Source organism: Cervus canadensis, chromosome 10, assembly GCF_019320065.1.
Source record: "Cervus canadensis isolate Bull #8, Minnesota chromosome 10, ASM1932006v1, whole genome shotgun sequence".
NCBI lineage: Eukaryota > Metazoa > Chordata > Mammalia > Artiodactyla > Cervidae > Cervus > Cervus canadensis.
This window is the reverse complement of record NC_057395.1, coordinates 32,359,886-32,365,363: the sequence shown is the minus strand read 5'-3', so window position 1 is coordinate 32,365,363 and position 5,478 is coordinate 32,359,886.

The window sequence follows — 5,478 nt, the reverse complement described above, 5'->3', positions numbered from 1 at the left end:
CAGGTACTTCTTGTGAGACTTTTGAGACATGTTGACAAAATATCTAAAAATGTGATGATTCATCAAAATATCTATAAAGATTTTAAATTATCATCAGTAGGAAAGTAGACAGTATCTTATTTTAAGGTGTAGTCCTTTAATCTCTAGAGCAATAGGGTATTTTATTTTTTATAAAATGAGGGTCATTTTATTTTTTCCTTAGTAACTAAGTTTTTTGGTGCCTTCCCAAAATCTGCCCCACCTCCTCACCAGGTGACCAGGCCCATAATTAGGGAAAGTCCACAATATAAGGCAATCAGGAAGAAAAGACCTGTGCTTCAAATGAGCTGCAAGATATAGCTCATTTATACTAGAAAGAACCAGGCAAATTTGCTTATGATTAGATTCTGAGAGATTTTGATGAAGGAGGCAAGTGTGTAAGGTTGAATTTGTTATTTTTGTTGTTTAGTCGCTGAGTTGTCTCAGACTCTGCAACCCCATGGACTCTAGCCCACCAGGCTCCTCTATCCATGGGGTTTCCTAGGCAAGATTATTGGAGCGGGCTGCCATTTGCTTCTCCAGGGGATCTTCCAGACTCAGAGACTGACCTGCATCTCCTGCATGGCAGGCAGATTCTTTACCACTGAGTCAGCTGGGAAGCCCCATAAGGTTGAATATACAATCCAAAGATGCAAGATTTAATATCCTGGCAAAGACTCCAAAAGGCTGGTACAGTTTACTCCTAGAAGCATGGAAAAAGTAATGGGTCCACACAAAAGGAGTTTGAAATTCCAGAGTTGCCATGGATGATGGTAGCAAAAGGGATCCAAAGGCTAAGAGGGGTGTGCCTGCCAGACCAGAAAATCTGTTAAATGATTATGTTCCATTGGGAAGTCCTGCGGGAGATACCATTTCCAGGCCATAAAAAATGCACTGTTGAGAGATCACCAGCATCACTAAGAACTTCAGAGTTAGATCTCCTGTGTTTTAGGATGACAGCAGGTGTTCATTAAAGACCAGGGCTCCTGGTCGCTGTGGGGATGACAGTTCCCTCTAGATTTTAGAATTGAGGTGAATGCTCATAATCATAGGAAACTAAGTAGGTGCAATTGTAATAGATAGCAAGGTTGGAGATGGTTTAAGGAGCATGGCATCCCGTAAGGGCAAAATGGATGGGCAGCCAACACAGATACCTCCCAATCTGCAAAAACAAAATAAAGGTTGGAGAATGAAGACAGTTGCCCCAATTAGGCCAGCTTCCAGACCTAATCCAGGTTTTAGGCATGGAATTTATTGACTTCAGATAGGGTCCCCAGGAAAAAGACCTTGCAAGAATGTATCAGATGTACACACAGTCGTGATTCCCTTAGTGCATTCCCAACAGGACCTACAGGTTTTTACTCAGGTAACTGTGCACTGGAGAAAGGGAAGTTTCCAGCATGTCTCAAATTCTGTTAAACACAGTGTCCAAGTTGACACTGATGCCCAGGGACCTGAAATGTCATGGAGATGGGGCCTTGAGGCTTCTCTGATATCTCCGTCGGTAAAGAATCCGCTTGCAGTGCCGGAGACCAGGGTTCGATCCCTGGGTTGCGAAGACCCCCTGGAGAAGGGAATGGAAACCCACTCCAGTATTCTTGCCTGGGAAATCCCGTGGACAGAGGAGCCTGGCAGGCTATAGTCCATGAGATCGAAAGACATGACCTAGGGACTAAACCCGCCCACAATGTTAAATGACATCATGAGGGTGGGGCCCTGATCTAAAAAGTCTGGTGTCCTTATAAGAAGAGACCCCTCTCTCTCTCCCTCTCTCTCTCTTTTTTCATGCCTGTGCATGATGAACGGTCATATGAGAATGCAGTGAGAAGGTGCTCGTGTACAAGCTGGGAAGACAGGTCTCACCAGAAACCAACTCTGCCGTCACTTTGGCCTTGGGCCTTTAGCCTCCAGAACTGTGTTAGAAAACACAGTTCTTTTGTTTAAGCCGCACAATCTGTGGTATTTTGTATGGCAGCCCCAGCACTGCCTTTCTAATATGTATACATGAATCTTTCTTCAGCAAAAGACTTTTTAAAATTGTATCTGCTGTATTATTTGCCTCAAATGTCTTCTTTATAAATTTTGCAAAGAATGTGTGGTGAAACCCTCACTGTCTGGTTTTATCCTTCTGTTACTATGTAGCAGCAAAAGGATGGAGTAAATTAGCCTGAGTTCCAGGAATGGTCTCCGATTGGTATTAACTAATCATTGCAATCACATCACTCTTCTTATGGACTGGTTTCTAACTTTAAGCTTAAGCCAGTCAACAGCAGAGCAATCCCCTGGCAACAGAGTTGGATTTATTAACTAAATTAGTGAAACTGAGGAAGAGCACTTAAGCAAAAGTTAAAGAAGTGTTCTCTTTATTCCACTGGACATGAATGAAGAAGTAGCCAATATTCCAAAACTCCAAGTGGAATTTACAATAAAATAAAGTGTATACTGAGGAATTGTAAGAATATTGGTCCTTGATGATATTGTTGAACCACTGATTAACCAATCTTGACTTTCATCCTATTTTTGGGCTATTAATTATGTGAACCATTTTCATTAATGTCTAAGTCCCTTTCAGTTGAGTTTCCTAAAACATAAACCTAAAAGCATCTTAACTGATGCAATAACCAATTAATTATTTTTTCAACAAATATATAATGAATGTCTACTATGACCCAGGCACTCCCCCAAATCTGATGAGTGAAGCAGAAACAATGTCCTTCCCCTCAGAGAGTTAATTCCATCCAAATCTCTTTATTTTGAGTCTCCATCCTCTATGTAATTTATTCTATCATAACTTTATGCATGGCTTTAATCTTTCATATGCATTCTGGAAGAGTTATCCAAATTTGGGTACGTTAGTGCCAAACTGATTACCTGCATCACGAATTATGCTCTTTATTGCCTCCATTTCAAATCTTTCTTCTTCTGTGTTTTTGGGTTTTTTCACAATCTTTCTCCCATGTATATTCATTTTGTTGTTGTTGCGCCAGGTGGCATGCAGGATCTTAGGTCCCCGACCAGGAATTGAACTCTAGCCCCCTATATTGGGAGCAAGGAATCTTAATCACTGGACTACCAGGAAAATCTCTACACATCCCTTTTGTAACATTCATTTCTAATTTTTTCCTTACCTATTAACATTTTATTTCATATTTTCTATCCTTATAATCTTTTCTGGACCAAGGGAATTTTTTCTTTATACTGTGAAGGATGCAAACAGTGTCTTGAAATTCACTTCCAAAAGTATCTTCCCCTAGAAGCATCTTGTCATCCTTGTAGCTTCAACTGTTTTCTGCAACTTTTAACAACAAAATCTTCTTGATTTTCCCCAGTGTCTTAAATTATATAAACTTATTGTTATATATAATACATGTTATATGCAATAGATAGTCATTTTGTATAAAATTTCTCTGTAAAAAATTGAGCAGCAAAATTTTCAATAAATATAAGAGTACTTTCTACTATCAAAGAAAACAAAATCTCAAACAAGATAAAACATTCTCTCTTGTTAAAAAATCATGAATTTACTTTCTGGACATAAAGGAAAAAGTGCAAATGTAAAATCTTATGATTTTTCACAGAATGGAAACTACAACCAAACTTTGAAAAAGCATAATGGCAGGGAGGAATTGAATATTAACACAATATGTCTGGGATATGCCTTCACTCTTTTTTTGTGCCAAGAAAAATATTCCCCACTCTTCACTTACCACTCCAACCAGAAAAAGCACCAGATCTGAAAATCAAAGAGATCCTCCCTGCCCATTTTAAACCCTAGTAAAGACAGAATTGCAGTATGTTAGGATAATTCAGGGAGAGGATCAGATGTATATCATTTCTTATCACAATTTAATAAAAATAAGATTTGGATTATTCTATACATTTCTCCTCTAAACTTCTTCACTTACTGTACTACAGAACAACTTCAGTTGTTAAAATTTACTCTTTTCACTCCTCATTGTGTAATGAAAAGAACACATAACTTAAAAGGATCTGGTTTACTGTGGGCTCCAATACTTATTTCAGTGTAATTTTTGAAAACTTATCTTGATTATGAAATGGCGATTGTTACAGAGTTGTATCATAAGAATCAATGAGAGTAAATCTGATAATAAATTTGAAAATGTGCCTTTGAACCATAGAGGTGTGCTAATAAATGAGAATTATATTTCAAAACTTATACTGAAGGAGAATTATGTTAACATTTCTTAGTTTATAATAAAATAAAATGTATCCTGTGTGTTGATAATTGTATCATTTAACATGTAGCCCCTAACTTGGATTTCTGCTGCCAAATAAATTGTATTTTGTCTACTCTGAGCTGAGTTTTCCATCTGCTGATCTGCTCATCAAATTGCTGCAAATGATTTTAAGTATGTTTGTTTCATTTCTTGACATTTGTGTTGTGTACATTTTTAGATTTGTTGTCTGTGTATACATTTTTAGTATTGCTAAAGAACTGTATTATTTTCAATTTCTTTTTCTCAGATCATCCACACCAACAATGCAGGACTAATTAGCTTAGACAAGCTATGGGTTCCTGAAATCACTGAGGAGAATTACAAGAAACCTCAAAGTAAGTTCTTTTGGTGAGTCACAACTTCTTATTACCACCTTCTGTGATCATGCTGTGACTTTGACAAACTCTCTCTCGAGGGAAATAGCTTTGCCAGTTTACACAGTGGACCAAAGGGAGAACTCGGAAAGGGCCGGAGCCAGTTACCCTCCATTCACTTTCTTTATGCCAGTGCATGTGGGGTTCGCCCATTCCATTCCAAGCTGACCATGCACAACTTGTTGCAACATGAAGAGATCGCCCAGGGAATACTGAACTGTAAAGAGATCTCTCGACAGAGGTGTGACCAAGGTAATATTTAATAGTATCTTTAAAAAATAACCCATACCTAAATAAACATTGAGTGTTGTCTTGCTTTTCTCAGTACCAAAAAGAAAAAATGCAGAGGTGTTCTGTTACGGATGCAAGTGTTGTTAGTTAGTTACTCAGTCATGTCCTACTCTTTGAGACCCCATGGACTGTAGCCCACCAGGCTCTTCTGTCCATGGAGTTCTCCAGACAAGAATACTGGAGTGGGTTGCAAAGGAGTATTTTAAAAATTATAAAATTTTCTGTGGCCTTGTCATATATGGCCTTTATTATGTTGAAATATGTTCCTTTTATACCTAATTTACAAACTTTTATCATGCATCAATGTTTTTTGCCACATGCTTTTTTGTGTTTACTGAGACCATATAATTTTTTTATTCTAATAATATGGTTGATCACATTGATTTCTGTGGGTTGAACCATCCTTGCATCCCAAGGGTAAATCTCATTTGCTCATGGTGAGTGATGCTTTTCATGTACTTCTGAATTCTGTTTTAGAGTGTTTTTGCATCTATATTCATCAGGGATATTGGCCTGTAATTTTCTTTATAAAATGAGAACTTGTGATAATCTGAAAC